The 22,844-nt window shown below is 36.6% G+C and overlaps 1 protein-coding gene across 1 annotated transcript in view; it reads left to right on the plus strand.

Moving 5' to 3' along the window:
• The window catches only part of LOC129718161 (ubiquitin-like protein 5), a 46,676-nt gene extending 25,720 nt beyond the window's left edge, over positions 1 to 20,956 (plus strand). The window contains exon 6 of the transcript XR_008726815.1: positions 20,753 to 20,956. The gene's annotated coding sequence lies outside the window, so the exon portion shown is untranslated. The remainder of the gene's footprint in view (positions 1 to 20,752) is intronic.
• Positions 20,957 to 22,844: the final 1,888 nt, after the last annotated feature.

Genomic DNA, 22,844 nt, shown 5'->3' on the forward strand with positions numbered 1-22,844 from the left:
ACGGTTGGATTGCACATGGAAGGTAATCCTCGATCCTCACGGTAGCGACCATCTGCCTATTCTTATTTCAATTACTAACGGTTCAACTCGCATGCGACCGATTGACATTCCGTATGACCTCACACGGAATGTCGATTGGAAGTTATACGAGGAAATGATTTCAAAAGCGGTCGAGTCGATTCAACATCACCCACCACTTTTTTTTTTTTTATTCTCGCTTATTTTCCGTCGGTCTATTTCCGCCACTGTTGTGGCCAATCACCGACGCCCAGGGAGGCGACTCCACACCCAGGACCCTAACTCACGACCCGTTTATTAACAGACCGGCGCCAACGGCTTTACTTCCTCATGCGATGGAAGGCGTGATCCCAGAGATTTTTCGCCTCAGAAAATTTCCCGGTGTCGGCTAGGATTGAATCTAGACCAGTTGGGTTGGTTGTGAGTGGATCACGCCACCTCACAACCATCAACACCTATGTTGGCGGTGGGATTCGAACCCAGGCGTCGAGCGTGGTTGGCGGAGACGTTACCAACCACACTAGGCCCTCGCTCATCCACCCACCACTTGAAGAATACAACCTCCTCGCGGGCTTAATCCAGAACGCCGCGTTGCAAGCCCAAACGAAGAAATATCCCGGCGTAACGATCAAAGAGCGGCCTCCAACTCCGTGGTGGGACAAAGAGTGCTCCGATGTCTACACGCAAAGATCCGACGCATTTTTAGCCTTCCAGAAGGGAGGTATACCCGACGACTATATACGGTATTCGGAGCTTAATACCAAGCTTAAAAGCCTGGCTAAAGCAAAGAAACGCGGATATTGGCGTCGGTTCCTGAACGAGACGTCGAGGGAGACATCGATGAGCACTCTTTGGAACACAGCCCGAAGAATGCGGAATCGCGTAACGGTCAACGAAAGCGAGGAGTCTTCAAGTCGGTGGATATTTGATTTTGCCAGGAAAGTATGTCCGGACTCTGTTCCTGCGCAAAACTTTGTTCGCGATACGTCTCCGGGTCACGACGCGAGAGAATCACCTTTTACGATGGCAGAATTTTCAGTTGCCCTCCTGTCCTGTAACAATAACGCACCTGGGTTAGACAGAATCAAATTCAACTTGTTGAAGAATCTACCCGGCAATGCCAAGAGGCGCTTGTTGAACTTGTTCAATAAGTTCCTGGAGCAAAACATTGTACCGCAGGATTGGAGGCAAGTGAAGGTGATCGCCATCCAAAAACCAGGGAAACCAGCTTCTGATCACAACTCTTATAGGCCGATTGCAATGCTATCCTGTATCCGGAAATTGATGGAAAAAATGATACTCCGTCGTTTAGACCACTGGGTCGAATCAAATGGTCTACTATCAGCTACTCAATTTGGCTTCCGCCGTGCCAAAGGGACGAATGATTGTCTTGCGTTGCTTTCAACAGATATTCAGCTGGCGTATGCTCGCAAAGAACAAATGGCGTCTGCGTTCTTGGACATTAAGGGGGCTTTTGATTCCGTTTCTATTGACATTCTTTCGGGTAAACTTCACCGACAAGGATTTTCTCCAATTTTGAACAATTTTTTGCACAATTTGCTGTCCGAAAAGCACATACATTTTACGCACGGCGATTTGGAAACTTTTCGCATTAGCTACATGGGTCTTCCCCAGGGCTCATGTTTAAGCCACCTTCTTTACAACTTTTATGTAAATGACATCGACGAATGTCTGGCAAATTCATGCACGATAAGACAACTTGCAGACGACAGTGTAATCTCTGTTACAGGAGCCAAAGCTGCCGATTTGCAAGGACCATTGCAAGATACCTTGAACAATTTGTCTGCTTGGGCTTTACAGCTAGGTATCGAATTCTCTCCGGAGAAGACTAAGATAGTAGCTTTTTCTAGGAAGCATGAACCTGCTCAGCTTCAAACACAATTAATGGATAAAACGATTTCTCAGGTTTTGGTACACAAATATCTTGGTATCTGGTTCGACTCTAAAGGCACCTGGGGTTGTCACGTTAGGTATCTGATGAAAAAATGTCAACAAAGAGTGATTTTTTTTCGTACAATAACCGGACAATGGTGGGGAGCCCACCCAGGAGACCTTATAAGGCTTTACCAAACAACGATATTGTCTGTCATTGAGTACGGGTGTTTCTGCTTCCGCTCCGCAGCAAACACACATTTGATCAAACTGGAGCGAATACAATATCGTTGTTTGCGTATCGCCTTGGGTTGCATGCAGTCGACCCATACGATGAGTTTGGAGGTCTTAGCTGGAGTACTACCATTGAAAAACCGTTTTTGGAGTCTGTCTTCTCGCATTCTTATCAAATGTGAGGTCTTGAACCGTCCTGTGATTGAAAATTTTGAGAGGTTAATCGAACCTAATTCTCAAACCCGTTTTATGACATTGTGTTTCAATCACATGTCCCATAATATTAACCCTTCTTCGAATATTCCAAATCGTGTCGACTTATCAAATACTTCTGATTCTACTGTGTTTTTCGATACATCCATGATAGAAGAAACTCGTGGAATCCCGGATCATTTACGCGTGCAGCAGATCCCCAAAATTTTCTCCAATAAATATCGAAACATCAACTGCGACAATATGTTCTACACTGACGGATCACTTCTTGATGGGTCCACTGGCTTCGGTATTTTCAATAACAATTTAACCGTCTCCCATAAGCTAGATAATCCTGCTTCTGTTTACGTCGCAGAATTGGCTGCAATTCAGTACACCCTAGGGATTATCGAAAAAATGCCCACGGACCATTATTTCATCTTTACGGACAGTCTCTCCGTATTTCCTGGGGAAAATACGGGAACATCTGAGTGCTTTATCCGAAAAATCTACTCAGATTACCTTAGCGTGGGTCCCTTCTCACTGCTCGATACCGGGCAATGAGAAAGCGGACTCTTTGGCTAAGGTGGGCGCAACAAACGGTGGAATTTATGAAAGACCAATTGCCTTTAATGAATTTTTTCTCATTTGTACGTCAGAATACGATCATCAGTTGGCAAAATGCTTGGACCAGAGGGGAACTGGGAAGGTGGTTACATTCCATAATCCCCAAGGTGTCGACGAACCCGAGGTTCAAGGGGTTGGATGTAGGTCGGGATTTCTTTGGCGTGATGTCCCGGCTTATGTCCAATCACTATAGATTTGACGCGCATCTCCGTCGTGTTGGGCTCGGGGAAAGTGGTATCTGTGCCTGTGGTGAAGGTTATCACGACATAGAGCACGTTGTTTGGTCATGCCCTGTACACCGTGACGCCAGGTCTAAATTAATAGCTTCCCTGCAGGCCGAAGGTAGGCAGTCGGCTGTTCCTGTTCGTGATGTCTTGGCGAGCCGTGACCTATTCTACATGTCCCTTATATACGTTTTCCTGAAATCCATCCACGCCCCAGTTTAGTCCTACCCCCTTCCGCCTGCATCCGGCCTAACGATAAGAACACGTTAAGACCCCGGATCCGGAAACAGCAATCAGACCCGCACGATACTCTCAAGGCCCGAGGGAGACAACCCAATATGCCAGTCCGTAATATCTTGGCCCAGCAGCGGAACATGTGCTTACCTATGGCAATGAAAACCATCATACAGTAAACCAGTGCTTTTAATGCAAAATATTATAGCTTTAAGTTACATTTAGTTTCAGCTCGTAGTCGGCAGCGAGGATAAAAAATTTGCTTTTAGTTATTAAGATACTTTAGAAAGTAAGCTACCAGATATAATTGGCGCCGTTAAACATTAAATTGTATTTGTGCCGTGTCAAATAAATTATAGATGAACAAAAAAAAAATAATTATAATTACTATATTTCAATTTAATACTTCTTTTTATCAATAGGTACAGATACTTCTTTTTGAACAATTACTGGTCTCTACCTACTTATGTTTGCGGGTGAATAATGCTTGATAAATTTTGCTTATTTTTTCTACCTATCGTACCTTAAATACTCGTGTTTGTCAGATATTCTACACCATTAAACTTTGTTTAATGAAAGATACTGTTGCATAGTGAAGTGTTTTCGTGTGATGTGAGTGTAGTGATTTTTCATGTAATTGTGATTTGAAGTGTAGTGATTTAAGTGATATAATTGTGTTTGATAATCAAGAGTTTGCCATTCGCGAAAACATTCTAAATTTTCAAGTATGAAGTTGATTTTAGTTTGATTATTCTTTATTCGTTTGCTACCAACCAACATCAATTTCTATCAAATCTATGGACCTCCTAAGTTTAATATTTGGTCTTAGAAGCGTTTTAGCCACGGCTGTGATAATTATTGAAAAGGTAGCATTACTCAACATTTCATACTGAAAAACAATCACTGTAATTTCCATTATTTGATCTAAATTAAGCATTAATTTACTCATTTTCTCGTTTGTTCTGATTTGTATATTATTTTGGTCAATCAAATTGTTCATAGTATTGTTGATCATTTTAAGATCATTAGAATCGGAAGTTCCTGCAATGCAATTCAATCCGGTGCCTGGGACATCCCATCTTCGGTTGGGTTTTGCATGTACTATTTAATAAAAACTGTTGTTCAAATCTGTGGTGGCATGTTTCAGTAAAACTTTTAATGGGACATCTTCATGTTCATGTTATCGCGGCACATGGTATCATAAGAATAAAATTTATACATCTTTTCGGTCAAATACTGCACAATCACTGAGTTCTTTATAAGTTCTATTTCTATTACTTTTGCAGCATAAAAAACTATCTCCCATACCATATTCGAAAGAGTGGGAATTTACCTACTTTTGTTTACCCGAGAATGTTGGCTTGTAAAGTTCTGAGTTGTTTTATTACCTATCGTACCTTAAATACTTGTGTTTTTCAGATGCCCTACACCGTTTCGTCTAGACTGTGGATTGGTGGATAAGTGATTTTGTGTGATATCAGAGACATCGAGATTTATTACTGTTTGAAGTAAAAGCTTATTTTCTTTTGCTTTATTTGACTCTTGAATCGTCTCGATAGCAATATATCACCATCTCATTTGCCTCTGAGAAGCCATCATTCAAGTTCAAGAAATTGACAACATGTGGGAATATTTCAAGTCATGGCTTAATTGAAGTTCATCTTCCTATTTGCTCGCTACCAACCAACTTTTATTTCTATCAAATCTATGAACCACATAATATTGGTTTTATTTGAGTTAATACTTGGCTTTAAAAATACTCTCCGTCTCCCATTTTTGAAGACGAACATCCAAATTCAAGAAATTGACAGCATTATTTGAATTCAGTCATGGCTGAATTCTAGTTCACCTTCTTGTTTGTTCGCTACCAACCAACTTTAATTTCTATCAAATCTATGAGCCACATGATTTGAGTTTTATTTGAGTTGATATTTGGCTTTAACAAATTCATCTTCTTTCATTTTTGAAGAACGTACATTCAAGTTTAAAAATTTGACAGCATTATTTCGAGTAATTGCTGAATTTTAGTTCACTATTCAACACCCTTGACACTCTCAATATCTTTCTTATATTTGCTTCATAAAACATGATCTTGCGAATCTCTTCAAAACTAGGTCGTTTGAAGTATTTTGCCCACTGGTAGAAAAAAATATGGGGATTGTTCACTTTGAAAAAATGACAGTCACCGAATACGGAATTAGACTGATTTTTTTGAAGGAATACCATATTGATCTACGGCCCTAAGAAATTATTTCCTGATTTCAAGAATTCACACGCGTCAAACTGCAATTTGCAATTCACTTCTCATAATCTCCAAAAAATTGATTTAAAATTGGAAATATTTTCTTTGCATTATATCATCAAGATATACAATAGAAATAGAAATAGAAATTTCTTATCAGTCCAGGAAAATTCCGTTTAAAACTCTCTAAAATAAAAAGCACCACCCATTTTTTAAACTAAATGGCATTCCAATGCTGTAATTTCACTACAAGTTCCAAATTTGATGAAATCCTTATTTTCAATCTAGCGTAGAAAAATATTTCGATGATATTTCGGACTCGAGTTCATCATCAACATTTGGTATAGGATATTTCTCTTCAATAGTAGGATTATTCAGTTTTCTATAATAAAGTAAATGCCACGGTACTTTTGTACGTTACTTGCATCCGATTTTTTTGGAACTAGCCAAATTGGAGACTTATATGGGTTGAATGAATGCCATAAAACATTATTTCTCAAAAGTTCTCGAATTTGCGAACCTACTTTGTTTTTGAGAATTTTCGGATGTCTTTTGGTATAAATTGGCACATTGTGCAAAGTCGGAATATTGTGCATTGTTTGAAAAATAATTTTTTTTTCTTAGTGTGGGTAGTCGAACAACTGAGTTATATTTGTGGATCCATTTCTGATTAGCCTTCACACTATATTTTAAATTTCGCAGCCTCGTCGTTATCCATTCTCTATGAAATTAGCAGCACTTTTTGAAGTCATTACTCAATTTTAATTTCTTTTAAATTATTTCTAAGTTGTAATTCTAATTTTTTCTATTTAGAAAATCCTAACGTTCGCGCTTATTTTACAGTATTCGTTTTCGAAGACATTGCAATTATAAAGTTGATTATAGTTCGATTACCAGACGCAATAGCTTCTTTCTTTGTTGCTTTGCTACGTTGTAGTAGTTTTTTTTTGTTTGCAACCCACGAACTTTAATTTAATTCTATTTTTAAACATCAATTCCATCAAATCTATGAACCGCATAATTTGTGTTTATCATCTTATTTGAAGCTTCTATCGTAGATAGCAATTTGTTGTCTTGTTTTCACAAAGTAAGCTATACGTAAGTATTTATAAATCATTAAGCGGACATTACACGAGGCAAATATTCGCTATTTTGGTACGAATTTTATTTGCACAAAATAAAATCCGTACTAAAAATAGCAAATATTTGCTTCGTCTAATACACACTTTAGAGACGTTCTTTTTTTTTGAACGTTTCATCAAAAATACTTGTCGGGGGTAAATCTAAGTAATTCAACAGGTCAAACACCAATCTGCTCCAACTGAAATAAATAAAGGGCAAACCCGGGACGAAGGCGTACAAAACCCGAGATGGGTGGAGAGGACCAAATTACCTGAGTGGAGCCGGGAAAAAAATGGTGAAAAAATTAGATCTACAGGGGTACAACGTAAATGAGGCCCGAGAACTATTTTAGTTAGATACCGTTCAACGGAATCCCAAACAGGAAGGGTTCAATCAGAAAACGCTAAAAGACCGAGACCGCTCGATATATCCAACAGTAGTGATGGTAATCCTATTCCGAAAAAGAAAAGGGATTACCAACGCTCAAATGCTAGCCGTTTCTCGGTTAATACAAGGTTGTAGGCAATAAGGACAGGAGCAGCGGGGACTTCAAAAGAACCAGCTGCTAGAACTAATTGTCCTCCAACCTATAGCGAAACACTGAAATGTAGTAGGGTAGGAATTCTCCCAAGAAACTACCCTAGAAATGAACTCTCCACAACAAACTTAGAACTGATAGTCCTGAATATAACTTTGTCCAGCAACAAAGTTTCAGACAATATAAAGAATTGGCATGTGTCTGATGAAATTTCACTATCAGATCACAGGAAAATTCTTTTCGATTATTGTGCAGGAGAAATCTTGCAAAAAACCTATAGAGACCCCAGGAAAACCAACTGGGATCTCTACTACAGTAAACTGTTGATCGACAAACATATCTTTGAAAAAGATTCAAAAACAAAGATGAGCTGGAAACCTGCTCTAATTTAATCACAAGTAAGATAATTAGTGCATACTACGAAAGTTGTCCTACCAAGACGCGTGTGTCAAATAAAGACTCACCTTGGTGGAATAAGACCCTAAAAGGACTTAGAAAGTCCTCAAGGAAACTATTCAGTAAAGCGAAACTAACAGGTAATTGGGAATTGTATAGAACATCACTAACAAAATACAACAAGGAAATAAGAAAATCCAGAAGAAACAGTTGGAAATTAATGTGTGAACGTATTGAAAACACATCCACTGCAGCCAGGTTGCGAAAAGCCCTGTCTAAAGGCCCAAATACACAAACGGCGCAATGACACCTTCTCCATATAAAATAGGAGGCGCGATCGCTATCCCGCTTTTCATTTTGTATGGAGAAGGCGCCGTTACGCCGTGTGTGTATTTGGGCCTTAAAGAACATTCCAACCGTTTAGGCAGATTGAGAAAAACTGGGAGAAAGCGACCATCAAAGCAAACTAGGATGTCATAAGCGGATTACGACAATCGAAAAGATTCATAGAGCCAAATCGCGAGAAGAGCCTCATGCTGCTCAGATTAAATAAGAAAGACTTGAGGACATTCACAGGTCTTATTACAGGGCACTGTCCGAGTAAGTATCATCTCAAGAAGATAGGCAAACTTGATGATGATAAATGTCGCCTGTGTGGCATCGAAAGCTTCAGAACATCTACTCTGCGAATGCCGAGTATTAATACAACGCAGATTACGTATCTTCGGTAAGGGATACATAGAACCTGCCGAAATTTGGAGGCAAAGTCCTGGTGAGGTAATAAACTTCATACGAAGTGCGTTGCCCAACTGGGATAAATGTGCAATGTAGCAAGGACATCAACTCGCCAAATAGTGATGTACCTGTTCGTACGCACTTAGAGTAAGGTGAAGCATACCACAATAGATCAAACAATGGTCGCAGTGGTTCAGTGTTCTACAAGGAAAAAAAATTTTTCGAGTTCTTTAGAAATTCGTTTTTGCAATAATTCATCCTGTCGGTTGTTGTATCAACTCACTGTACGAAAGATATCTGCTGGGTTTGATGAAGTCATTCGCGTCACACACCTAATGTTAAATTTACTCTGGGTTGCACTTTTGTATTGATTGAGTTTCACCTGGCTGTCTTCGTAGCGGTGGTCTTTGCTTATCAATGTCCTTAGCCTTAACTTTGATATTGTTGGGTCGCACTTCTCGGTGTACCTGTTGTCTCCTGCTGGCATTCGTGTATTTTGTGTGTACTCGCAGGCACGATGATCACTACCCCAGTACCCAGCGATGCCAACCTTTAAAAAAAACTGGAAGATTTCATAATGAAAAACTGGAGAAAACTAGATTTAAAAATATTTGAAACTCTTGCAAAAATTTGTTTGATGGTCGGTTCAAAAATGTTGCGTAAATATGAAACAAGGTGGCGAACGTCTTCGGCCGGTTTATGCATAAGGCGTGGTTATACTGGAGCGACGCGGCGCGAACTGCATCGAAGCAGTTCGGGATCTGTTTTGACATGCGTTGTTGATATTACTCCTCACCGAAGTGTTTCGACGCAGTTCGCCCCGCGTCGCCCCAGTATAACCACGGCCTACAATTGCGGCAGAAAACCTACCGAAGACGTTCGATACCTTTTATACATCTATTTTACCATGTTATTACATGTTAACGAGAAAGGTGAAAGAGACAATGCATTGTTATTTTGATTTTTTTTACTGATGGTGCTTATAATCACTAGTTATAAAGTCTGGCGTACTCAAAATTTAGAAGATGTGAATGAAGTTCTATGCAAACCTAACAACCGCATGAATACACAAAATACTGAAAAGACTATACATGTAAGGTGAATGAGTTCAATAAATATGGTGACGAAGCTGGATAAAACTAGGACTGTTTGAAAAAACGGGAGATATTCAACTTTGAGCTGTTTTGCTGTTGTGTTAAAAAAACTTGAAGATATCCAGGAAAAAACTGGAGAGTTGGCAACGCTGACAGTACCATTACCGCTCCTGCCAAGATTCTAAGTTTCGTAGTATTCACTTCGGTTCTGTTGTAAATTGTATTACTGAACCACCCCGTTGTACATAACAACTGCGGGTGTTGATCAGGGCTCTACTGCCAGTACCCGTATAACTGTCCCATACTGATTTTGCTCACTTTTGAGTTATCATCGGAAATCGACTTAATTGTTATCATATTTTCTGGAAAAAAAATTAAAATTGATTCTTTTGTATGGAAAAAATACCAAATTGTTTTTGTCCCATATTGAAAGTACCCGCATTACAGTCCCACTGCATAGTGGTACAAACTGCGAACATATAATTTTGCTCCAGATTAGTGTATATCGGATTATTTTGGGCATATACAAGTATGTCATTTAATTAACTAGACTAATGTTGTTTTTCTGTAGTACAATCTACGTTGCCAACGATATTACCGGTTGATGGTTGAATTTATATGTGATGGGACAAAATATGCGAGTACTTTTGAAATGTATCCGCATATTTTGTCCCATTTTGTCTTTTTTTTTAAGTTATATTCCATCCATGGTTTTTTGTTCTCAACAATAAATTTGTGGTGCCATGAAACTGTTATGGTCATTGGTTCTGGATGTAATTGCTGGAAATCCGAAAATTCACGGATAATATTAAATCGCCGTTTTCTCACCATGCTGTTTCTCATTATGGGATATTGGCATCGAATCACGATGAACATTTTCACTGTCAAACATATTTGATTACGGGCTTCTTTCCCGTTTGGTGTCTCAATTGACGGAGACACTGACGCATATTATGACACGACGACGTCGAAATTACCCATACTGTAGAGTATACGATCGGTTCACGCGGATTTCCCGAAGCCCGAAGTCGGCATCTCGAGTTGCAAAATGTCATCGGACAACGACATCGTCATCTTGGCTCCGGAAATACCCATTTTGGGGGCTTTGTGGATGTATTCCATAGTTTAACGCAGTTTTGCAGAAGTCGATAGTCTCTATCTTGGATTAAAAATAGCGTCGAACATCATGTTTCGGTCTCTGGACATCAATTTTCGGACTCCAAACATGACCAAGGGCTCAACCATGTATTTGATGATGATGATCAACTTTGACTAGTACTGCAATCTAAGAAATCGACGGCATTATTAACAATCATAGCTAAATTTTAGTCGTAAAAATTGATGTTTTTAAATTGTAACAACATTAATTATAATTACCATATTTCAATTTAATACAACTTTAATCGATCGAATTGTGGTTCTGTGGTTAGCGATGTCGGTCGGCTAGCTCTCTCACACGGTTGTGATATCGGGTTCGATTCCCGATCAGGTCGAGTATCTTTTCGAGCTGGAAATTTTCTCGACTCAGCACTGGGGCACGATGTATCGTTGTACTTATCCTACAACATACAAAATGTGCCAAAAACAATATCGATAACGAATTCTCTCAACTAATCTAGTTGATCGAGACCGCATTAGCCCCCAGGCTAGCGTGCGATTTTGTTGTTGTTATTGTTAATCGATAGGTACAGATACTTCTTTTTGATCAATTAACGATTTCTACCTACTATTGTGTACGCGTGAATGCTTGATAAATTTTGCCGTTTTTTACCTATCGTACCTTAAATACTCGTGTTTGTCAGATATTCTACATCATTAAACTTTGTTTAATGAAAGATACTGTTGCATAGTGAAGTGTTTACGTGTGTAGTGATTTTTCATGTAATTGTGATTTGAAGTGAAGTGATTTAATTGTGTTTGATAATCAAGAATTTGCCATTCGCGAAAACATTCTAAATTTTTAAGTATGAAGTTGATTTAAGTTTGATTATTTTTTATTCGTTTGCTACCAACCAACTTAAATTTCTATCAAATCTATGGACCTTTCAATTTTAATATTTGGCCTTAGAAACGTTTTAGCCACGACTGTAATAATTATTGAAAAGGTAGCATTACTCAACGTTTCATACTGAAAAACAATCACTGTAATTTCTATTATTTCATCTAAATTAAGCATCAAGCAAACGCTATTTTCACGACCTACGTTTTTGAATTTACTCATTTTCTCGTTTGTTCTGATTTGTATATTATTTTGGTCAATCAAATTGTTCATAGTATTGTTGATCATTTTAAGATCAATATAAGCGGAAGTTCCTGCAATGCAATTCAATCCGGTGCCTGGGGCATCCCATCTTTGGTTGGGTTTTGCATGTACTGTTTAATAAAAACTGTTGTTCAAATCTGTGGTGGCATTTTTCAGTAAAACTTTTAATGGGACATTTTCATGTTCATGTTATCACGGCACAAGAATAAAATTTATACATCTTTTCAGTCAAATACTGCACAATCACTGAGTTCTTTATAAGTTCTATTTCTATTACTTTTGCAGCATAAAAAATTATCTCCCATACCATATACATATCATATTCGAAAGAGTGGGAATTTACCTACTTTTGTTTACCCGAGAATGTTGACTTGTAAAGTTCTGAGTTGTTTTATTACCTATCGTACCTTAAATACTTGTGTTTTTCAGATGCCCTACACCGTTTCGTCTAGACTGTGGATTGGTGGATAAGTGATTTTGTGTGATATCAGAGACATCGAGATTTATTACTGTTTGAAGTAAAAGCTTATTTTCTTTTGCTTTATTTGACTTTTGAATCGTCTCGATCGCAATATATCATCATCTCCTTTGCCTCTGAGGAGCCATCATTCAAGTTCAAGAAATTGACAGCATGTGGGAATATTTCAAGTCATGGCTTAATTGAAGTTCATCTTCCTATTTGCTCGCTACCAACCAACTTTTATTTCTATCAAATCTATGAACCACATAATTTTGGTTTTATTTGAGTTAATACTTGGCTTTAACAATACTCTCCGTCTTCCATTTTTGAAGACGAACATCCAAATTCCATGCCATGACTGCCATGACTGAATTCAAATAATGCTGTCAATTTCTTGAATTTGGATGTTCGTCTTCAAAAATGGAAGACGGAGAGTATTGTTAAAGCCAAGTATTAACTCAAATAAAACCAAAATTATGTGGTTCATAGATTTGATAGAAATAAAAGTTGGTTGGTAGCGAGCAAATAGGAAGATGAACTTCAATTAAGCCATGACTTGAAATATTCCCACATGCTGTCAATTTCTTGAACTTGAATGATGGCTCCTCAGAGGCAAAGGAGATGATGATATATTGCGATCGAGACGATTCAAAAGTCAAATAAAGCAAAAGAAAATAAGCTTTTACTTCAAACAGTAATAAATCTCGATGTCTCTGATATCACACAAAATCACTTATCCACCAATCCACAGTCTAGACGAAACGGTGTAGGGCATCTGAAAAACACAAGTATTTAAGGTACGATAGGTAATAAAACAACTCAGAACTTTACAAGTCAACATTCTCGGGTAAACAAAAGTAGGTAAATTCCCACTCTTTCGAATATGATATGTATATGGTATGGGAGATAATTTTTTATGCTGCAAAAGTAATAGAAATAGAACTTATAAAGAACTCAGTGATTGTGCAGTATTTGACTGAAAAGATGTATAAATTTTATTCTTGTGCCGTGATAACATGAACATGAAAATGTCCCATTAAAAGTTTTACTGAAAAATGCCACCACAGATTTGAACAACAGTTTTTATTAAACAGTACATGCAAAACCCAACCAAAGATGGGATGCCCCAGGCACCGGATTGAATTGCATTGCAGGAACTTCCGCTTATATTGATCTTAAAATGATCAACAATACTATGAACAATTTGATTGACCAAAATAATATACAAATCAGAACAAACGAGAAAATGAGTAAATTCAAAAACGTAGGTCGTGAAAATAGCGTTTGCTTGATGCTTAATTTAGATGAAATAATAGAAATTACAGTGAATTCGTTATCGATATTGTTTTTGGCACATTTTGTATGTTGTAGGATAAGTACAACGATACATCGTGCCCCAGTGCTGAGTCGAGAAAATTTCCAGCTCGAAAAGATACTCGACCTGATCGGGAATCGAACCCGATATCACAACCGTGTGAGAGAGCTAGCCGACCGACATCGCTAACCACAGAACCACAATTCGATCGATTAAAGTTGTATTAAATTGAAATATGGTAATTATAATTAATGTTGTTACAATTTAAAAACATCAATTTTTACGACTAAAATTTAGCTATGATTGTTAATAATGCCGTCGATTTCTTAGATTGCAGTACTAGTCAAAGTTGATCATCATCATCAAATACATGGTTGAGCCCTTGGTCATGTTTGGAGTCCGAAAATTGATGTCCAGAGACCGAAACATGATGTTCGACGCTATTTTTAATCCAAGATAGAGACTATCGACTTCTGCAAAACTGCGTTAAACTATGGAATACATCCACAAAGCCCCCAAAATGGGTATTTCCGGAGCCAAGATGACGATGTCGTTGTCCGATGACATTTTGCAACTCGAGATGCCGACTTCGGGCTTCGGGAAATCCGCGTGAACCGATCGTATACTCTACAGTATGGGTAATTTCGACGTCGTCGTGTCATAATATGCGTCAGTGTCTCCGTCAATTGAGACACCAAACGGGAAAGAAGCCCGTAATCAAATATGTTTGACAGTGAAAATGTTCATCGTGATTCGATGCCAATAGAAGAAAGGAATCAAACGAAAATGAAACTATTCGAATCGAAATGACTGCGCGAAATATTCAATTTCCTTGTTATGTTTCGAAAATGTAGGCTGCCGGTACCCGGACAACTGTCCCATAATGAGAAACAGCATGGTGAGAAAACGGCGATTTAATATTATCCGTGAATTTTCGGATTTCCAGCAATTACATCCAGAACCAATGACCATAACAGTTTCATGGCACCACAAATTTATTGTTGAGAACAAAAAACCATGGATGGAATATAACTTAAAAAAAAAGACAAAATGGGACAAAATATGCGGATACATTTCAAAAGTACTCGCATATTTTGTCCCATCACATATAAATTCAACCATCAACCGGTAATATCGTTGGCAACGTAGATTGTACTACAGAAAAACAACATTAGTCTAGTTAATTAAATGACATACTTGTATATGCCCAAAATAATCCGATATACACTAATCTGGAGCAAAATTATATGTTCGCAGTTTGTACCACTATGCAGTGGGACTGTAATGCGGGTACTTTCAATATGGGACAAAAACAATTTGGTATTTTTTCCATACAAAAGAATCAATTTTAATTTTTTTTCCAGAAAATATGATAACAATTAAGTCGATTTCCGATGATAACTCAAAAGTGAGCAAAATCAGTATGGGACAGTTATACGGGTACTGGCAGTAGAGCCCTGATCAACACCCGCAGTTGTTATGTACAACGGGGTGGTTCAGTAATACAATTTACAACAGAACCGAAGTGAATACTACGAAACTTAGAATCTTGGCAGGAGCGGTAATGGTACTGTCAGCGTTGCCAACTCTCCAGTTTTTTCCTGGATATCTTCAAGTTTTTTTAACACAACAGCAAAACAGCTCAAAGTTGAATATCTCCCGTTTTTTCAAACAGTCCTAGTTTTATCCAGCTTCGTCACCATATTTATTGAACTCATTCACCTTACATGTATAGTCTTTTCAGTATTTTGTGTATTCATGCGGTTGTTAGGTTTGCATAGAACTTCATTCACATCTTCTAAATTTTGAGTACGCCAGACTTTATAACTAGTGATTATAAGCACCATCAGTAAAAAAAATCAAAATAACAATGCATTGTCTCTTTCACCTTTCTCGTTAACATGTAATAACATGGTAAAATAGATGTATAAAAGGTATCGAACGTCTTCGGTAGGTTTTCTGCCGCAATTGTAGGCCGTGGTTATACTGGGGCGACGCGGGGCGAACTGCGTCGAAACACTTCGGTGAGGAGTAATATCAACAACGCATGTCAAAACAGATCCCGAACTGCTTCGATGCAGTTCGCGCCGCGTCGCTCCAGTATAACCACGCCTTATGCATAAACCGGCCGAAGACGTTCGCCACCTTGTTTCATATTTACGCAACATTTTTGAACCGACCATCAAACAAATTTTTGCAAGAGTTTCAAATATTTTTAAATCTAGTTTTCTCCAGTTTTTCATTATGAAATCTTCCAGTTTTTTTTAAAGGTTGGCATCGCTGGGTACTGGGGTAGTGATCATCGTGCCTGCGAGTACACACAAAATACACGAATGCCAGCAGGAGACAACAGGTACACCGAGAAGTGCGACCCAACAATATCAAAGTTAAGGCTAAGGACATTGATAAGCAAAGACCACCGCTACGAAGACAGCCAGGTGAAACTCAATCAGTACAAAAGTGCAACCCAGAGTAAATTTAACATTAGGTGTGTGACGCGAATGACTTCATCAAACCCAGCAGATATCTTTCGTACAGTGAGTTGATACAACAACCGACAGGATGAATTATTGCAAAAACGAATTTCTAAAGAACTCGAAAAATTTTTTTTCCTTGTAGAACACTGAACCACTGCGACCATTGTTTGATCTATTGTGGTATGCTTCACCTTACTCTAAGTGCGTACGAACAGGTACATCACTATTTGGCGAGTTGATGTCCTTGCTACATTGCACATTTATCCCAGTTGGGCAACGCACTTCGTATGAAGTTTATTACCTCACCAGGACTTTGCCTCCAAATTTCGGCAGGTTCTATGTATCCCTTACCGAAGATACGTAATCTGCGTTGTATTAATACTCGGCATTCGCAGAGTAGATGTTCTGAAGCTTTCGATGCCACACAGGCGACATTTATCATCATCAAGTTTGCCTATCTTCTTGAGATGATACTTACTCGGACAGTGCCCTGTAATAAGACCTGTGAATGTCATATTCGAAAGAGTGGGAATTTACCTACTTTTGTTTACCCGAGAATGTTGACTTGTAAAGTTCTGAGTTGTTTTATTACCTATCGTACCTTAAATACTTGTGTTTTTCAGATGCCCTACACCGTTTCGTCTAGACTGTGGATTGGTGGATAAGTGATTTTGTGTGATATCAGAGACATCGAGATTTATTACTGTTTGAAGTAAAAGCTTATTTTCTTTTGCTTTATTTGACTTTTGAATCGTCTCGATCGCAATATATCATCATCTCCTTTGCCTCTGAGGAGCCATCATTCAAGTTCAAGAAATTGACAGCATGTGGGAATATTTCAAGTCATGGCTTAATTGAAGTTCATCTTCCTATTTGCTCGCTACCAACCAACTTTTATTTCTATCAAATCTATGAACCACATAATTTTGGTTTTATTTGAGTTAATACTTGGCTTTAACAATACTCTCCGTCTTCCATTTTTGAAGACGAACATCCAAATTCAAGAAATTGACAGCATTATTTGAATTCAGTCATGGCTGAATTCTAGTTCACCTTCTTGTTTGTTCGCTACCAACCAACTTTAATTTCTATCAAATCTATGAGCCACATGATTTGAGTTGATATTTGGCTTTAACAAAATTCATCTTCTTTCATTTTTGAAGAACGTACACTCAAGTTTAAAAATTTGACAGCATTATTTCGAGTAATTGCTGAATTTTAGTTCACCTTGTTATTTGTTAGCTACCAACCAACTTTTATTTCTGTCAAATTTATAAATCACAAAATTGGGATTCTGTTCGAGTTAATATTTGGCTTTAGAAGCGTTTCAGTCACGACTGCAACAATTATTGAAAAAATCATCTTCTTTCGCCTCTGAGGAGCCATCATTCAAGTTCATGAAATTGACAGCATGTGGGAATATTTCAAGTCATGGGTTAATTGAAGTTCATCTTCCTATTTTCTCGCTACCAACCAACTTTTATTTCTATCAAATCTATGAACCACATAATTTTGGTTTTATTTGAGTTAATACTTGGCTTTAGCAATACTCTCCGTCTTCCATTTTTGAAGACGAACATTCAAATTCAAGAAATTGACAGCATTATTTGAATTCAGTCATGGCTGAATTCTAGTTCACCTTCTTGTTGGTTCGCTACCAACCAACTTTAATTTCTATCAAATCTATGAGCCACATAATTTGAGTTTTATGTGAGTTGATATTTCGATTTCACAAAATTCATCTTCTTTGATTTTTGAAGAACGTACATTCAAGTTTAAACATTTGACAGCATTATTTCGAGTAATTGCTGAATTTAAGTTCACCTTGTTATTTGTTAGCTACCAACCAACTTTTATTTCTGTCAAATCTATAAATCACAAAATTTGGATTTTGTTCGAGTTAATATTTGGCTTTAGAAGCGTTTCAGTCACGACTGCAACAATTATTGAAAAATTCATCTTCTTCTGCCTCTGAGGAGCCATCATTCAAGTTTAAGAAATTGACGGCAAGTGGGAATATTTCAAGTCATGGCTTAATTTAAGTTCACCTTCCTATTTGCTCGCTACCAACCAACTTTTATTTCTATCAAATCTATGAACCACATAATTTTGGTTTTATTTGAGTTAATACTTGGCTTTAAAAATACTCTCCGTCTTCCATTTTTGAGGACGAACATCCAAATTCAAGAAATTGTCAGCATTATTTGAATTCAGTCATGGCTGAATTCTAGTTCACCTTCTTGTTTGTTCGCTACCAACCAACTTTAATTTCTATCAAATCTATGAGCCACATGATTTGAGTTGATATTTGGCTTCAACAAAATTCATCTTCTTTCATTTTTGAAGAACGTACACTCAAGTTTAAAATTTGACAGCATTATTTCGAGTAATTGCTGAATTTTAGTTCACCTTGTTATTTGTTAGCTACCAACCAACTTTTATTTCTGTCAAAGTTATAAATCACAAAATTTGGATTCTGTTCGAGTTAATATTTGGCTTTAGAAGCGTTTCAGTCACGACTGCAACAATTATTGAAAAATTCATCTTCTTCCGCCTCTGAGAAGCCATCATTCATGTTCAAGAAATTGACAGCATGTGGGAATTTTTCAAGTCATGGCTTAATTTAAGTTCACCTTCCTATTTGCTCGCTACCACCAACTTTTATTTCTATCAAATCTGTGAACCACATAATTTTGGTTTTATTTGAGTTATTACTTGGCTTTAACAATACTCTTCGTCTTCCATTTTTGAAGACCAACATCCAAGTTCAAGAAATTGACAGCATTATTTGAATTCAGTCATGGCTGAATTCTAGTTCACCTTCTTGTTTGTTCGCTACCAAACCACTTTTATTTCTATCAAATCTATCAGCCACATAATTTGAGTTTTATTTGAGTTGATATTTGGCTTTAACAAAATTCATCTTCTTTCATTTTTGAAGAACGTACATTCAAGTTTAAAAATTTGACAGTATTATTTCGAGTAATTGCTGAATTTTAGTTCACCTTGTTATTTGTTAGCTACCAACCAACTTTTATTTCTGTAAAATCTATAAATCACAAAATTTGGATTCTGTTCGAGTTAATATTTGGCTTTAGAAGCGTTTCGGTCACGACTGCAACAATTATTGAAAAATTCATCTTCTTCCGCCTCTGGGGAGCCATCATTCAAGTTTAAGAAATTGACAGCATGTGGGAATATTTCAAATCATGGCTTAATTTGAGTTCACCTTCCTATTTGCTCGCTACCAACCAACTTTTATTTCTATCAAATCTATGAACCACATAATTTTGGTTTTATTTGAGTTAATACTTGGCTTTAGCAATACTCTTCGTCTTCCATTTTTGAAGACGAACATCCAAATTCAAGAAATTGACAGCATTATTTGAATCCAGTCATGGCTGAATTCTAGTTCACCTTCTTATTTGTTCGCTACCAACCAGCTTTAATTTCTATCAAATCTATGAGCCACATAATTTGAGTTTTATTTGAGTTGATAGGTATTTGGCTTTAACAAAATTCATCTTTCATTTTTGAAGAACGTACATTCAAGTTTAGGAAATTGACAGCATTATTTCAAGTTACGGCTGAATTTCAGTTCACCTTCTTACTCTCTCATATCTTTAAAGAACATAATTTTAGTTTTATTTGATATTTGGTGTGAAAACTATATTTTTGGAGTAGGAATTTACATCATTTGTAGTAGGAAGTACTAGCAACAATTTTACCCAATGACGAATTTAATCAAGCCTATCGAAAATTTAAGATCCATGAATTACCGGCAATTTAGGATAGGTAAGCGGTATTCTGGATAAGAATCGTTGCGCGTATCGTTAGACTAGAATTTTTGAAAGAAATTTTCGAGATAAGCGCATTCTATAACTGAAATTGATTTCAGTTAACTTTATATTATTTATGATGTAACTTATACCAACATTTTTCGGTAAACCCTCTTAATGAACATCCGTGGAAACAGTATTGATGATAGTCAATTTAGTTTGCACTCTGCGAATGTAAATTTTCGAACATGGTGAAAATTTAATATAGTAGACTATCTGACATTTCTAATTTTTTGTCAATGCATGCATGCTACGAACAATGCTTTATGTTTTTTTTTTCTTTGTAGGTAGTCGAATTATTTTTCATGTGTTATTTACATGCAATACTTTTTAAAGTTGAGGTGCTGAGTTTAAATGCATACCTGCCTTTGTATACCTGTGCAGGTGTAGTTTTGGTCAATGCAGCCTATGGCCTACCAACTTTGCAGTGGTTCGTTTTGTATTTCTACCTATCATCCCTTAAATACCGGACGATGGTTAAAGTTAATATCAATTATGTTTGTTTGGTTAAAGAGAGTAGCCGGAGAGTGGAAATGTCTACATATCAACAAAAATGTAAGTGTAGCCAAGAATATAATAAGGAGAGCTGCTAGAATCAAAGCCGCTGTGGAGTAAAATTAATGTTCAATGATTGATCGTTTTCTATGGCTACAAACATAACTGACTAATTTATTCACTTATGTTCGAGCGTCTTGATAGAAAAATTTTCACTACACTTTTCACTTTTTATTCACTTTCACTATGATAGAATTAAATAGTGAAAGTGAATAAAAAGTGAAAAGTGTAGTGATAACTGACTGACACGGTAAGTTTTGAGAAAATATGGTATATTATGTTCTTGTTTTGCAGGCTTACCTCGAGGAAGAAGGAGTATGAATGCTAGAGCTTGCCATAATTTTTGCACAATGCGAGTGGTCACGGAAACAGTTAATGGCGGATATCGGCTTCGGATCCAAACAGTTGATAGCTTTTATAGCTATTAGCTATTAGTTTTTCGTTACACTGCCGCCAATCAATTTTCTTTACGTGATTTTTGTGTTCTATTGCAATTCATATATCAATAGTTTAAATGAAGCGTTAATCATAATTGAATAATAAACACTTTTCTGTTCTACTGGTGAATTACGACTCATTTCCCAGCCGTCTTTTATTTCTCTAATTCTTATTGCTAATTTATCTTATTTCTATACCTACTCATCTACGTATGCTTATCTGCCTGCGCATAAAAGATAATAAAAGGACAGACGGATTGGGCATAAACACGTCTCGCCATAGACCTTCCTATTTGCGCTAGAGTTAGTGGTCGATTTCAATAATGCTAGTTTTATTTCTGGTTGCAAATAATCAACACGCTGGTGGTAACAAAAAAATTCCTCCTACCCCGAACTTTTATTCAAGTTGTAAGCCGATTTTTAGTTTTATTTAATCTATTTTTCCGCTAAAATAAAGTTTGTTAAAACAGGTAACACTAATGAACTAGGATTCACAAGTGCAATATTTTTCGAAATTGAATTTCAGCTGATTTTTTGGTTAAAAACAAATCGTTTTTATAAGAATACACGACTAAGCCTGTATTGGTGAGATCTGGCGTAGAAAGCTCTATGTATGTAGACCTACTTTTACACGACTGCATCCTAAATAAATCGGACGATAACAATATCTGCACCACAACAGAGGTAAGAGTAGTGTTTTGTATCTATGAATGAGATCCTCTAATAGTTCGGACTATTCTTACAGAGGTCTCTGTATTCTTGTTTTATTGTGTTTTCAATTTTCCCAAATTTTTGGATAGTCATTGGTATTTTTTTTTTAAAATAACGAAAACTGTTTTGATAAAAAACATTTTTTTAAATATATTTATATATATTTTTTTATATACCATATATATTTATATTACATTTTTTTATATATGTTTATATAAAAAAATCTTTAAATGCTTATATATGCTTGGTGCAAATCTTTTTTTTTAATTGTTGATACGCTTTGATATCTCTTCTTTCGTTAAAAAAAAATAAAGTTTTGTTCATATGTTTTGCTATCTCATCTTTTGTCATTAAAATATAAAAACTAAAATTTTTAAATGTTCATATGTTTTGCTATCTCCTTTGTCATTAAAACATAAATAAAATCTGGAGGTTACTGTGTTTCTTCGGTATCCGATCCTTTTCGCCGGGTGCCTTTTGGTAGATTCTAGTCGTTTGGACAGTTCCTGAACGTGCCAGTATTGTCGTAGTGCTGGCTGTTTTTCCAAATAAGTAATTTTCAAATCTATTTAGGGATTTTTTAAATTCTTCATCGTACGATCGAAAGTCGCATGAGTCAAATCACTGTGAGTTCTTTTCAAGTTCTATTTCTATTATTTTTACTACTAGAAAAATGAATCTGTAAATCTCTTCAAAACTAGGTCGTTTTAGAATATTTGCGAAAACCACTATAATTTCGGATATGTTTTAGAAATGTTTTGCAATAGTGTTCTACTTTGTTGGATACCAATCAGCTAAAATTTCTTCCAAATTCTATTTCAATTTTTTTGAACTTTTCTCTTCGCTTGGCATAAAAAAGTGAATTATTCTTGTGACGTGATATTATCACTACGGAATATTATTTTTCGATCAACTAAGAGATTTTGTTAAAAGTTGTCATCATATGACCAAAGGTCGCATGAGTACAATCACTGTGAATTCTTTTTAAATTCTATTTCTTTTATTTTTGCTGCATAAAAAATGATAATCAAAACTATGTAATTTTAGAATATTATATATAGAATATCTTTCATAAACCACTATAATTTCGGATATGTTTTAGAAGTTCGTTTTTTGCAGTAGTGTTCTACTTCGCTTTATACCAATCAACTATAGTTTCTTTCAAATTCTATTTCAATTTTTTACATTTACATTTTCGCTTTACATAAAATTTTGAATTTTTCTTGTGACGTGATTAT

Source organism: Wyeomyia smithii, chromosome 1 (assembly GCF_029784165.1).
Source record: "Wyeomyia smithii strain HCP4-BCI-WySm-NY-G18 chromosome 1, ASM2978416v1, whole genome shotgun sequence".
In the NCBI taxonomy this organism is placed as follows: domain Eukaryota; kingdom Metazoa; phylum Arthropoda; class Insecta; order Diptera; family Culicidae; genus Wyeomyia; species Wyeomyia smithii.